This window comes from Mixophyes fleayi, chromosome 10 (genome assembly GCF_038048845.1).
Source record: "Mixophyes fleayi isolate aMixFle1 chromosome 10, aMixFle1.hap1, whole genome shotgun sequence".
Taxonomy (NCBI): Eukaryota; Metazoa; Chordata; class Amphibia; order Anura; family Limnodynastidae; genus Mixophyes; species Mixophyes fleayi.
Window position 1 is genome coordinate 1,663,520 of NC_134411.1, and position 16,281 is coordinate 1,679,800.

Consider the following 16,281-nt stretch of genomic DNA (forward strand, 5'->3'; position numbering starts at 1 on the left):
CCATCAGTTTGAACTCGCTGTCAAGTTGTTTTATTTTAGAGAGCCTCAAAAACAATTAAAATGGATAATTAATCTGATATTTGACTTGATGTCTGATAATTACTCTAGTACTTGACACTCACATGTGAAGGAAGGAGAGCGCTTTGGTATCTGGATGTTAAGTGATTTATTTTATGAAATGTTAAGTACAGAGCGACTCGCATCTTGTTACTTTATAACAACAAATAGGTCGCTGGATAAGGGCTCCCCTGTTATTTAGAAAGAAAACTAACTGCATTAATAGGACAAGATGGCTAGGTCTAGTGGAAACGTTGTCATTGGAGACGGTGGACAGAATTGGGGTGTTTCCATGCCGAGTGCGGATCTTCACTTTTTTACTCGTGTGCACAAACAAGCTTTTGTCTTCCAGGAGAAGATTATATAGGTGCCGCTAAAGTATTAGGGCCTGATTCATTAAGACACGCAAATGCCGATACGTGCTGTATTTTGCATAAAATTGCTCAGCGCCTGCCCAGAACCGAACCGTACACCAGAGAACGCAGCAACGTCCAATTCATCTTTGCGCACAAAGGTCCCTAAATACAACCTACGATTTCATACCGGGTTAGGGACCGGGCGTATGCACATAGTGACTGTACAGTAAGGGCGTATGCACATAGTGACTGTACAGTAAGGGCGTATGCACATAGTGACTGTACAGTAAGGGCGTATGCACATAGTGACTGTACAGTAAGGGCGTATGCACATAGTGACTGTACAGTAAGGACGTGCCAAGCTTGAGCTCACACAGCAATGTCCAATTCATCTTTGAGCACAAAGGTCCCTTAATACAGCCTACGATATCATGGGCATAATGGGTTAGGGACTGGGCGTATACATGTAGTCAGTGTACAGTCAGGGCGTATACACGTAGTCAGTGTACAGTCAGGGCGTATGCCCATAGTCAGTGTACAGTCAGGACGTATGCCCGTAGTCAGTGTACAGTCAGGACGTATGCCCGTAGTCAGTGTACAGTCAGGACGTATGCCCATAGTCAGTGTACAGTCAGGACGTATGCCCATAGTCAGTGTACAGTCAGGACGTATGCCCATAGTCAGTGTACAGTCAGGACGTATGCCCGTAGTCAGTGTACAGTAAGGGCGTGCCAAACTCCAGCTCACACAGCAGCATCCAATTCAAGCTTTGGGCATCTCTCTGGTACGTGATTTTCAGCCGTATTACTGGCACCAGCTACAGGTCGGGTGTAAGTGCTGATTACTAGTGATGACGGCTGTGTATACAGCTAGAACATGTGTTTGTAATCAGGAGCAACTGTAACAATGTATTTTATGTACAGTAGTCATTAATATCATCCTAATAAATGTATTTTATGGGGGGAAATTAAATTAAAAAAAGCATTTTAATTTTTGTTCAATATTTTGTCATTAATAACTATATAATTAACATGTGACATTAATTGAAATTTTTTTTTTAGTGCATTCTTTTGGGACTTTATATTCCACATATGTATTGGATACAGACATGCGTGTGCCAAATTTATCTGTGTTTTTTCTTTTTTTTTAAAAAAACGCACAATACATTCGTTATGCGTGCCTTAAGTGATTTTGATGTGACATTTCCACCCTGCACCTTTTCATATTGATCCGCAAACCAGAAAAACTATTTGCAGATGACATTCCTGGGACAGTCACAAAGAGCGGAAACCTTGAAATGCGTTTGGCGCACAAACTGGTGCTCCCACAGGACTCAGGACTTTATTATGTTATATGGGTCTCTCTTGATACATTTCCACAGAGTACAAACATGTTTTTCTCCAGGCTGGAGGAGATGTTCTGCATTGCTCACAATATAACTGCCATATGTTTACAGTTTATAACATGATATAACTTGGCATCCCTGCAACAGTATCTCCGTATGCTGAGATGTAATGCTGTCATCTCTAATAGAGATGGAGGATAAGCCGTGAGTCTGACGGGCACTGAATGAGTATATAGCTTTATACATGGTTATCAGAAGTGCTTACACTATATTGGCCAGTAGATTAGAAATCAAAGTATTTTCTTTTATACTAAAAACAAATAAATAATACACATACATAATGTCTATTGGGTTGAGCACTGTTTCGTGGGTTATACCCCATACAGGAAACCACCGCCGGGGGATTTGAAATGATGTGAAACAATGTGGGACCGACAGTGCGACAAGCCCAAAACTGTTACATCGCCCCTGCTGGGAGTAACGTTGTGATGACGGGGAGCCCAATCCCATGAACAGAGCCTGGAACCTGTAATTTGTATAATATCCGTGTCCTGAGACTGGGTCAAGAGACATTAAGGTGTTATGTAAATACCCAGATACTAGGAAATCAGGGAAACTGAGCACCCAAGTTACTATCAACAAGGCATAGAGTGTCAGCTCTTCAGTAACATTATTGAAACACCGCCATTTCTTGCAACTGATAAGCCGGAGATATTCAATAACAAAGTGTATTTTATTGTTAGGCAGCCATGATTATACTAACTGTGATGTGACCTGTACTGATGAACTTGTGATATCCTATATACAGCTGTGCTTTCACACTTCCATGTATAAGGCCAATTTCCAGCTCCCTACCTCACGGAGCTGGGCGTGTGAAGAGTCTGAGCTATACCGGGGGTACCCTGAGCGGTGCAGAATTATGGCCCCCATAGTACCGACACTACATGATCACTAGTATCTGAGAACAGTTACTAGTGTGTTAGAGATCATTACATGCTTCCCACTGTGCAGAAAACACACGGAAATGCAACGTTGCCTCAACGGAAGAGCACGTAAGTAAAACCGCCAATGGGAATGGTCACATTAGGAGCCGTGAGTTCTAGCGTCATATTCATCTAAATGCGTTTCATATTTGTCAAAAGCTCATGTAAAATGTATAACTGACACGGCAGTGGGTAAGTGCCCCTATACATTCTAATGATCAAGGGCTCATATGGGCTCTTTATTATTAATATTATTATTAATTTTTATTTATAGGGCGCCACATGCGATCCGCAGTGCGGTAATATCTTTATCAGACGTCTTATAAATGATACTGAGACCAGGCCTCTATATACTCACAAAACGCGATGATTGAAATGTTACATTTAACTCGGCGAAAAGGGCAAACTGTCTTCCCGGGTAGCAGCTGCTTTACATAAACTGTAATTGGTAAATTAGGAAATGACGAGACACCTGTCAATCACATGTGCTCGGATATTCATCAAATATGCCATTTGTAGAATTAGTAAATTGTACTTTTACATAATGAAGGTCTAACCTTCTCATCTATTAATAGTATGCGGTCCTTCAATATATGATATATGAGGCATTTATCAGTAAACAAGACGCTTTGTGCATTCATCGCCCTGTACGCAGCTCCCCTAAATATCCATCTTGTCGTAGTCTGTAATATGGGACTGACAGCCAAAAGCAGAAGATTGTTAGTAAATAGAGATGGAAACTTAATTTTATGTCAGAAGAAATGTCATTTAAATATTGAAAATGACTTTGGAATAAATGTAAATCACATAGTTTACTGGAACTGCCCAACTCGGATTATTAATTATTTGAAACTTTTTAGAATGTTCAGAAATCTGATATTAGCTGGAATTAATGTCTAGGTAATAGCAGATCCTTCCAGGTATCTATGCAACGTCTAAATACTACACTGGTGCTGCAAAAACATTTATACTTTTGTTTATTGAATATAGGATTATATCCTGATTAATCCAATCACTGCAATTGTTATAGTCATGTTTATAGCTCAAATAAGACTGGATGTGGGTGATTTAAGTTACAATGTACATTGCACTCATTTGGGAAATTCAGCATTATAGATAATTTAAAAATGATAATTATCTCTTGCCACATATAATGTAATAATCACCACTATAATGAATGCAGAGGTTTCTTTGTGTACTGAGAATATCTTTCATCACTGCTGGCTAAACGTTAAACATTACATTACAATCTTATTCTACATATACATGTTTTTAGGAAAAGGAGAATACAATGAAAACATGACAAACTGATATAGAAATGACAGAAAAATGTTTAATTTGGTTTCTTCCCATCTATATTCAGAAGAAAACTACAGGATAAAAGAGACAACATCTAATGAATATTGTTGATGGTTATTTTATCAGTTTTAAACTAAATGGTAAAACTCCAAGTTAAATAAGTTTTATTCGAAAAATACACAGTATGTAGACTTATCAGAGTGCGAGTAAAGATCATTCAGACATCTTCTATATATGGGAAGCGTTGCTAATGCTAGCAGTGTGGCCTCAGTGATGTCATTGGTTTCTAGCATGTTGATTGGCTGTATACTGGTTTAGCTCACAAAATTCTGCCCCCACTATGTCTAGGTGACCGGCCCGCTTTAAAGGGTAACTACACATTGCCTAAATTAAAAAAATTCTGCTAACCAAGACTTAGCGGTAGAATACCTGGTACTTGGAATGCCTGAAATCAGCACTTGTAGACATGTCTATTGCACCCATTTAGCAGACATGTGCTGAGTATCTGGCCCTCCAGTCCTTAGTGAGATCTGTAACCATGGAGACAGTCATTGCAGTCCACAATTTGTTTACAAGGTGAATAATGAATGTCAAATATTCAAAACATGTCAAATAGCAGCATCAGATATGTCTGAGTTTCCAACTGTCAATTTCAGGCAGAAGTCCTATTTCAAGTATCAGGAGTTATTCTGATATTCTGCAGCCTAAGGCAAAGATCCAAAAATAACCCCCCACCTACTCCCCTTAACTACTCACCCACAGACACATACACTCATTTTACTCTCTGGGAAATAGCCAGAAGCTGGTCAAAATGTCCCCAAAACTGTGTGCCTTCACCAATGCGGCAGGAGAAAGTCTTAAAAGTCTAAAAATCTGAAAAATTAATTGTAATATTTAATACTCTCGTTTTTTCACGCTCCACCCTCTGTATAACATCACCTTCACATTTACAAACAAATGATGATGATGAATAATAAAATCTCTTCAATGAGTTCGATTCCCGACCATGGCCTTATCTGTGTGGAGTTTGTATGTTCTCCCTGTGTTTGCGTGGGTTTCCTCCTGGTGCTCCGGTTTCCTCCTACACTCCAAAAACATACTGGTAGATTAATTGGCTGCTATCAAATTGACCCTAGTCTGTCTGTGTGTCTCTGTGTATATTAGGGAATTTAGACTGTAAGCCCTAATGGGGCAGGGACTGATGTGAGCGAGTTCTCTGTACAGCGCTGCGGAATTAGTAGCGCTATATGAATAGCTGATGATGATGTTGACAAGCAGAGTATTTACACCTGTACTAGAGCAACCTCCCTATTTACCTGTCTTTAAAATATTTATAGTGGATTATTTTTATTGTACATATTAATTAAACCAAATGTTGAGGTCCCTAATTATTTTCTGCCTTGCAGGGCTCACTGCTTCACACCCCTATCTCATGTAATATTTGTCCCTGCAGGTAAAATCACCTTAAAAACTTAACTGGGGATATATTTTATTTTACAAATGCAGAAAACATCTGAATAATTTCATGTTACCCAGATACTGACAAGTCCTTTCTGACGTTATCCGTGTTGTAAACCTGTACAATACTTTTATTCAATACTCTCACACGCCTTGTAAGGTATATTATAATCTGAATTATTTCTCCACTGGGATCTCCGACGCAGGGTGTGCCGATACCAGGAATCTTAACACAACGGCATGAAATAAACTGTGTCACTATTATTATTATTCACCGCGGATAGATGCCAGGACAACGCTATTCCACAACCACACAGAACACCAAAGACGAAGCTGTTTTCAGTTAACACTGAGTTGCTAATGATTTTAATGAGAGCGCCTTCTGGACTCATATTTTTTTCATAAAATACATCACACTAAAACAAAATCAATGAGAAAGATTAATTAGGGCCTTTTTAGATGCCTTCTGCGCTGTTGTTTTTCTTGGGAGACGCAGATGAAGAATGCTATCCTTTATTTAAGCTAAGTTGTTTGACATTTAGATGAGAGAATGAAAGAAAAACACTAACAAACACGGGAACGATTTTTGACAGCTCTTTGTCATGCAAGGAGAGAAAAAAGGCGACTGACTGTGAGATGTTACTTTGAAGCTTTGAAAATTTGTAATGAAAAATTTAAGATACAAGGGAGGAAGAAAGGCGCTCTATTCATTTGCTACTGCATACATTAACACTTGTAATTCAAACTAAAGGTTTGCTGTGTGTTTCCATAATTCCGACTCTACTAAATAACACAGGATTGCTTTGATATCCCCAAATCATATGTGTATCTCGCTTCCATTAAGAAATATAGGGACAATGATCATCACGCTCTCCGCTCTAATGAGAAGCCCATTGCTCTTTAATTATCAGAGACATGAAACTAAAATAGTTCAAAGGACTTGTGGATCACACTGTCTTTGGGCAACATGGAAGAAGTGTTTATGAATGTGTCAGACGCTCACCACCCAATCCATAGTCTCTTCTTTTATCTGCCCTTTATTTCCTGTGCCTTAAATCATCAATGCTGCTGCCAGCTTACACATTTCGTATTCAGGAAGATGACAATCTCATCTACCTATGGCGGCCCGGCGGCCAGTGCATTATAGTACAGGGGTGACTTTCACCTGGGGTCAGATAAACGCTCTTGTTTCTCTAATGAATCCCTAGTATGATGCAAAATTGTTCTGAATAAAGCCCTGCTGTAGTTATTGATACATATAACACAGATCTGCCATGAAAAAGCTTTTTTAACGAATTTATGTGATACTTATAGATTTTTGGCTTCTGAACACGAAAATTTCTCCCGTTTTACCCAGTTTGTTTATCAGTTTACTATGTTTGTCCCCAATTGTAAAGCGCTACGGAATATGTTGGCGCTATATATATAAATGATGATGATGATGATTTTGCAGATCACATCACGTTTTTCTGCAAAACGTGTATTTATGAATAAGTCATTTTTTTTATATTCTTTAAAATAATAAATGTATTCTGCCTACATTTTTTATAAAACATTGTCTTAAATTAATTCAGTCGGTAGTATAGAACATTGCAATTTAGTTCTCATCATAAAACTTCCCCCCGCCCAGTGCCAGACTATGGTCCACGTGGGCCTGGAGCTGAAATTTACAAAGGGCCTAAACCCCCCATACTGTCTAAAGGAACATTGCACACACACAGCAACTACAACTACAAGGTGAGCTGGCGAAAGTGGAACCAAATACAACAGATGCAACACAATTTTGTCCTGTGCCGGCTCATTTTAACCCCTGCCTACCACCACATACGCACACACAGTACACACTACACACACACAGTACACACTACACACACAGTACATATACATTCATAGATTCTTCAAAAAGAAGTTTAAAAGTTGTTTTATTGCACAATGGCAACACATACGCGCCAATACCATTAGTACATTCAGTCTATTATAAGGAAACGTGAAAATTTGAAAACTGTTTTGGAACTGATTGGATATGCTACACACAACTGGTTAACATGTGAAGACCTTAAAAGTTTATGCATGGTACTAGGCCAGCAACAAGGTTACACCAAATTCCCATGTTTTCTCTGTGAATGGGATAGCAGAGCTAAAAATTTACATTGGCAAAAAAACAATTGGCCAGCTCGAACAAGTTTAGAAATTGGAAAAACTAATGTCATGAAATCCAGTTTAGTAAATCCAAATAAAGTTTTACTTCCACCTCTACATATAAAACTAGGACTGATGAAACAATTTGCAAAAAAGCACTGCCTAAAGATGGAGAAACGTTCAAATATCTTTGTACCAAATTCCCTGACATATCCGATGCTAAACTGAAGGAGGCATTTTTACAGGCCCTGATATTAGAAAGTTAATAAAAGATGAACATTTCGGGCGTGTAATGAATAATGTGGAACTTTCAGCTTGGACTTCATTCAAACAAGTGATTCCAACATTTTTAGGCAATGTCAAGGATCCAAACTACAAAGAAATTTTCAGGGAAATGCTTAATAGTTACAGAAACCTTGGCTGTAATATGAAATTAAAGGTACATTTTATGAATTCCCATATTGAGCATTTCACGAATAATCTCGGAGACTACAGAGAAGAACAGGGTGAACGGTTCCACCAAGACGATAAAGATGTAACAAGAAGATACCAGGGTGATTGGGACATCAGCATGATGGCTGACTACTGCTGGATGATACACAGAGACGTTACCAGGGTCGTTGGGACATCAGCATGATGGCTGAATACTGCTGGATGATACACAGAGACGATACCAGGGTCGTTGGGACGTCGGCATGATGGCTGACTACTGCTGGATGATACACAGAGACGTTACCAGGGTCGTTGGGACGTCGGCATGATGGCTGACTACTGCTGGATGATACACAGAGACGTTACCAGGGTCGTTGGGACGTCGGCATGATGGCTGACTACTGCTGGATGATACACAGAGACGATACCAGGGTGGTTGGGACGTCAGCGTGAGGCTGACTACTGCTGGATGATACACAGAGACGATACCAGGGTGGTTGGGACGTCAGAGTGATGGCTGACTACTGCTGGATCATACACAGAGACGTTACCAGGGTGGTTGGGACGTCAGCGTGATGGCTGACTACTGCTGGATGATACACAGAGACGTTACCAGGGTGGTTGGGACGTCAGCGTGAGGCTGACTACTGCTGGATGATACACAGAGACGTTACCAGGGTGGTTGGGACGTCGGCATGATGGCTGACTACTGCTGGATGATACACAGAGACGTTACCAGGGTGGTTGGGACGTCGGCATGATGGCTGACTACTGCTGGATGATACACAGAGACGTTACCAGGGTGGTTGGGACGTCAGCGTGAGGCTGACTACTGCTGGATGATACACAGAGACGATACCAGGGTGGTTGGGACGTCGGCATGATGGCCGACTACTGCTGGATGATACACAGAGACGTTACCAGGGTCGTTGGGACGTCAGCGTGAGGCTGACTACTGCTGGATGATACACAGAGACGTTACCAGGGTGGTTGGGACGTCAGCGTGAGGCTGACTACTGCTGGATGATACACAGAGACGATACCAGGGTCGTTGGGACGTCGGCATGATGGCTGACTACTGCTGGATGATACACAGAGACGATACCAGGGTCGTTGGGACGTCAGCATGAGGCTGACTACTGCTGGATGATACACAGAGACGATACCAGGGTGGTTGGGACATCAGCATGATGGCTGACTACTGCTGGATGATACACAGAGACGTTACCAGGGTCGTTGGGACGTCAGCATGATGGCTGACTACTGCTGGATGATACACAGAGACGATACCAGGGTCGTTGGGACGTCGGCATGATGGCTGACTACTGCTGGATGATACACAGAGACGTTACCAGGGTGATTGGGACATCAGCATGATGGCTGACTACTGCTGGATGATACACAGAGACGATACCAGGGTCGTTGGGACGTCGGCATGATGGCCGACTACTGCTGGATGATACACAGAGACGTTTCCAGGGTCGTTGGGACGTCAGCATGATGGCTGACTACTGCTGGATGATACACAGAGACGATACCAGGGTCGTTGGGACGTCGGCATGATGGCTGACTACTGCTGGATGATACACAGAGACGTTACCAAGGTCGTTGGGACGTCGGCATGATGGCTGACTACTGCTGGATGATACACAGAGATGATACCAGGGTCGTTGGGACGTCGGCATGATGGCTGACTACTGCTGGATGATACACAGAGATGATACCAGGGTCGTTGGGACGTCGGCATGATGGCTGACTACTGCTGGATGATACACAGAGATGATACCAGGGTCGTTGGGACGTCGGCATGATGGCTGACTACTGCTGGATGATACACAGAGACGTTACCAGGGTCGTTGGGACGTCAGCATGATGGCTGACTACTGCTGGATGATACACAGAGACGATACCAGGGTCGTTGGGACGTCAGCATGATGGCTGACTACTGCTGGATGATACACAGAGACGTTACCAGGGTCGTTGGGACTTCAGCATGATGGCTGACTACTGCTGGATGATACACAGAGATGATACCAGGGTGGTTGGGACGTCAGCGTGATGGCTGACTACTGCTGGATGATACACAGAGACGATACCAGGGTGGTTGGGACGTCAGCATGATGGCTGACTACTGCTGGATGATACACAGAGACGTTACCAGGGTCGTTGGGACGTCAGCATGATGGCTGACTACTGCTGGATGATACACAGAGACGATACCAGGGTGGTTGGGACATCAGCATGATGGCTGACTACTGCTGGATGATACACAGAGACGATACCAGGGTCGTTGGGACGTCGGCATGATGGCTGACTACTGCTGGATGATACACAGAGACGATACCAGGGTCGTTGGGACGTCGGCATGATGGCTGACTACTGCTGGATGATACACAGAGATGATACCAGGGTGGTTGGGACGTCAGAGTGAGGCTGACTACTGCTGGATGATACACAGAGACGATACCAGGGTGGTTGGGACGTCAGCATGATGGCTGACTACTGCTGGATGATACACAGAGACGATACCAGGGTCGTTGGGACGTCGGCATGATGGCTGACTACTGCTGGATGATACACAGAGATGATACCAGGGTGGTTGGGACGTCAGCGTGAGGCTGACTACTGCTGGATGATACACAGAGACGATACCAGGGTCGTTGGGACGTCGGCATGATGGCTGACTACTGCTGGATGATACACAGAGACGATACCAGGGTCGTTGGGACGTCGGCATGATGGCTGACTACTGCTGGATGATACACAGAGACGATACCAGGGTGGTTGGGACGTCAGCATGATGGCTGACTACTGCTGGATGATACACAGAGACGTTACCAGGGTCGTTGGGACGTCAGCATGATGGCTGACTACTGCTGGATGATACACAGAGACGATACCAGGGTCGTTGGGACGTCAGCATGATGGCTGACTACTGCTGGATGATACACAGAGACGTTACCAGGGTCGTTGGGACGTCAGCATGATGGCTGACTACTGCTGGATGATACACAGAGACGATACCAGGGTCGTTGGGACGTCGGCATGATGGCTGACTACTGCTGGATGATACACAGAGACGTTACCAGGGTGGTTGGGACGTCAGCATGATGGCTGACTACTGCTGGATGATACACAGAGACGATACCAGGGTGGTTGGGACGTCAGCATGATGGCTGACTACTGCTGGATGATACACAGAGACGATACCAGGGTGGTTGGGACGTCAGCATGATGGCTGACTGCTGCTGGATGATACACAGAGACGATACCAGGGTGGTTGGGACGTCGGCATGATGGCTGACTACTGCTGGATGATACACAGAGACGTTACCAGGGTCGTTGGGACGTCGGCATGATGGCTGACTACTGCTGGATGATACACAGAGACGATACCAGGGTCGTTGGGACGTCGGCATGATGGCTGACTACTGCTGGATGATACACAGAGACGATACCAGGGTCGTTGGGACGTCAGCATGATGGCTGACTACTGCTGGATGATACACAGAGACGATACCAGGGTCGTTGGGACGTCGGCATGATGGCTGACTACTGCTGGATGATACACAGAGACGATACCAGGGTCGTTGGGACGTCGGCATGATGGCTGACTACTGCTGGATGATACACAGAGACGTTACTAGGGTCGTTGGGACGTCGGCATGATGGCTGACTACTGCTGGATGATACACAGAGACGTTACCAGGGTCGTTGGGACGTCAGCATGATGGCTGACTACTGCTGGATGATACACAGAGACGATACCAGGGTGGTTGGGACATCAGCATGATGGCTGACTACTGCTGGATGATACACAGAGACGTTACCAGGGTCGTTGGGACGTCGGCATGATGGCTGACTACTGCTGGATGATACACAGAGACGATACCAGGGTGGTTGGGACGTCAGCATGATGGCTGACTACTGCTGGATGATACACAGAGATGATACCAGGGTCGTTGGGACGTCAGCATGATGGCTGACTACTGCTGGATGATACACAGAGATGATACCAGGGTCGTTGGGACGTCGGCATGATGGCTGACTACTGCTGGATGATACACAGAGACGTTACCAGGGTCGTTGGGACGTCAGCATGATGGCTGACTACTGCTGGATGATACACAGAGACGATACCAGGGTCGTTGGGACGTCAGCATGATGGCTGACTACTGCTGGATGATACACAGAGACGTTACCAGGGTCGTTGGGACTTCAGCATGATGGCTGACTACTGCTGGATGATACACAGAGATGATACCAGGGTGGTTGGGACGTCAGCGTGATGGCTGACTACTGCTGGATGATACACAGAGACGATACCAGGGTGGTTGGGACGTCAGCATGATGGCTGACTACTGCTGGATGATACACAGAGACGTTACCAGGGTCGTTGGGACGTCAGCATGATGGCTGACTACTGCTGGATGATACACAGAGACGATACCAGGGTGGTTGGGACATCAGCATGATGGCTGACTACTGCTGGATGATACACAGAGACGATACCAGGGTCGTTGGGACGTCGGCATGATGGCTGACTACTGCTGGATGATACACAGAGACGATACCAGGGTCGTTGGGACGTCGGCATGATGGCTGACTACTGCTGGATGATACACAGAGATGATACCAGGGTGGTTGGGACGTCAGAGTGAGGCTGACTACTGCTGGATGATACACAGAGACGATACCAGGGTGGTTGGGACGTCAGCATGATGGCTGACTACTGCTGGATGATACACAGAGACGATACCAGGGTCGTTGGGACGTCGGCATGATGGCTGACTACTGCTGGATGATACACAGAGATGATACCAGGGTGGTTGGGACGTCAGCGTGAGGCTGACTACTGCTGGATGATACACAGAGACGATACCAGGGTCGTTGGGACGTCGGCATGATGGCTGACTACTGCTGGATGATACACAGAGACGATACCAGGGTCGTTGGGACGTCGGCATGATGGCTGACTACTGCTGGATGATACACAGAGACGATACCAGGGTGGTTGGGACGTCAGCATGATGGCTGACTACTGCTGGATGATACACAGAGACGTTACCAGGGTCGTTGGGACGTCAGCATGATGGCTGACTACTGCTGGATGATACACAGAGACGATACCAGGGTCGTTGGGACGTCAGCATGATGGCTGACTACTGCTGGATGATACACAGAGACGTTACCAGGGTCGTTGGGACGTCAGCATGATGGCTGACTACTGCTGGATGATACACAGAGACGATACCAGGGTCGTTGGGACGTCGGCATGATGGCTGACTACTGCTGGATGATACACAGAGACGTTACCAGGGTGGTTGGGACGTCAGCATGATGGCTGACTACTGCTGGATGATACACAGAGACGATACCAGGGTGGTTGGGACGTCAGCATGATGGCTGACTACTGCTGGATGATACACAGAGACGATACCAGGGTGGTTGGGACGTCAGCATGATGGCTGACTGCTGCTGGATGATACACAGAGACGATACCAGGGTGGTTGGGACGTCGGCATGATGGCTGACTACTGCTGGATGATACACAGAGACGTTACCAGGGTCGTTGGGACGTCGGCATGATGGCTGACTACTGCTGGATGATACACAGAGACGATACCAGGGTCGTTGGGACGTCGGCATGATGGCTGACTACTGCTGGATGATACACAGAGACGATACCAGGGTCGTTGGGACGTCAGCATGATGGCTGACTACTGCTGGATGATACACAGAGACGATACCAGGGTCGTTGGGACGTCGGCATGATGGCTGACTACTGCTGGATGATACACAGAGACGATACCAGGGTCGTTGGGACGTCGGCATGATGGCTGACTACTGCTGGATGATACACAGAGACGTTACTAGGGTCGTTGGGACGTCGGCATGATGGCTGACTACTGCTGGATGATACACAGAGACGTTACCAGGGTCGTTGGGACGTCGGCATGATGGCTGACTACTGCTGGATGATACACAGAGACGATACCAGGGTGGTTGGGACATCAGCATGATGGCTGACTACTGCTGGATGATACACAGAGACGTTACCAGGGTCGTTGGGACGTCGGCATGATGGCTGACTACTGCTGGATGATACACAGAGACGATACCAGGGTGGTTGGGACGTCAGCATGATAGCTGACTACTGCTGGATGATACACAGAGATGATACCAGGGTGGTTGGGACGTCGGCATGATGGCTGACTACTGCTGGATGATACACAGAGACGATACCAGGGTCGTTGGGACGTCGGCATGATGGCTGACTACTGCTGGATGATACACAGAGACGATACCAGGGTCGTTGGGACGTCGGCATGATGGCTGACTACTGCTGGATGATACACAGAGACGATACCAGGGTCGTTGGGACGTCGGCATGATGGCTGACTACTGCTGGATGATACACAGAGATGATACCAGGGTGGTTGGGACGTCAGCGTGAGGCTGACTACTGCTGGATGATACACAGAGACGATACCAGGGTGATTGGGACGTCGGCATGATGGCTGACTACTGCTGGATGATACACAGAGACGATACCAGGGTCGTTGGGACGTCGGCATGATGGCTGACTACTGCTGGATGATACACAGAGACGATACCAGGGTGGTTGGGACGTCAGCATGATGGCTGACTACTGCTGGATGATACACAGAGATGATACCAGGGTCGTTGGGACGTCAGCATGATGGCTGACTACTGCTGGATGATACACAGAGACGATACCAGGGTCGTTGGGACGTCGGCATGATGGCTGACTACTGCTGGATGATACACAGAGACGTTACCAGGGTGGTTGGGACGTCAGCATGATGGCTGACTACTGCTGGATGATACACAGAGACGTTACCAGGGTGGTTGGGACGTCAGCGTGAGGCTGACTACTGCTGGATGATACACAGAGACGATACCAGGGTCGTTGGGACATCAGCATGAGGCTGACTACTGCTGGATGATACACAGAGATGATACCAGGGTGGTTGGGACATCAGCGTGAGGCTGACTACTGCTGGATGATACACAGAGATGATACCAGGGTGGTTGGGACGTCAGCATGATGGCTGACTACTGCTGGATGATACACAGAGACGATACCAGGGTCGTTGGGACGTCGGCATGATGACTGACTACTGCTGGATGATACACAGAGACGATACCAGGGTCGTTGGGACGTCAGCATGATGGCTGACTACTGCTGGATGATACACAGAGACGTTACCAGGGTGGTTGGGACGTCAGCGTGAGGCTGACTACTGCTGGATGATACACAGAGACGATACCAGGGTCGTTGGGACGTCGGCATGATGGCTGACTACTGCTGGATGATACACAGAGATGATACCAGGGTGGTTGGGACATCAGCATGATGGCTGACTACTGCTGGATGATACACAGAGACGTTACCAGGGTCGTTGGGACGTCAGCATGATGGCTGACTACTGCTGGATGATACACAGAGACGAAACCAGGGTGGTTGGGACATCAGCATGATGGCTGACTACTGCTGGATGATACACAGAGACGTTACCAGGGTCGTTGGGACGTCGGCATGATGGCTGACTACTGCTGGATGATACACAGAGATGATACCAGGGTGGTTGGGACGTCGGCATGATGGCTGACTACTGCTGGATGATACACAGAGACGATACCAGGGTCGTTGGGACGTCGGCATGATGGCTGACTACTGCTGGATGATACACAGAGACGATACCAGGGTCGTTGGGACGTCGGCATGATGGCTGACTACTGCTGGATGATACACAGAGACGATACCAGGGTCGTTGGGACGTCGGCATGATGGCTGACTACTGCTGGATGATACACAGAGATGATACCAGGGTGGTTGGGACGTCAGCGTGAGGCTGACTACTGCTGGATGATACACAGAGACGATACCAGGGTGGTTGGGACGTCGGCATGATGGCTGACTACTGCTGGATCATACACAGAGACGTTACCAGGGTGGTTGGGACGTCAGCGTGAGGCTGACTACTGCTGGATGATACACAGAGACGTTACCAGGGTGGTTGGGACGTCAGCGTGAGGCTGACTACTGCTGGATGATACACAGAGACGATACCAGGGTGGTTGGGACGTCGGCATGATGGCTGACTACTGCTGGATGATACACAGAGACGATACCAGGGTCGTTGGGACGTCGGCATGATGGCTGACTACTGCTGGATGATACACA

The 16,281-nt window shown here is 46.2% G+C and overlaps 1 long non-coding RNA gene across 1 annotated transcript in view; it reads right to left on the reverse strand.

Moving 5' to 3' along the window:
- LOC142103340 (uncharacterized) overlaps positions 1-16,281 on the reverse strand; it is a 60,151-nt gene that overhangs the window by 31,022 nt on the left and 12,848 nt on the right. Inside the window, exon 2 of the long non-coding RNA XR_012679327.1 lies at positions 4,470-4,570. This is a non-coding gene — a long non-coding RNA (uncharacterized LOC142103340). The remainder of the gene's footprint in view (positions 1-4,469; positions 4,571-16,281) is intronic.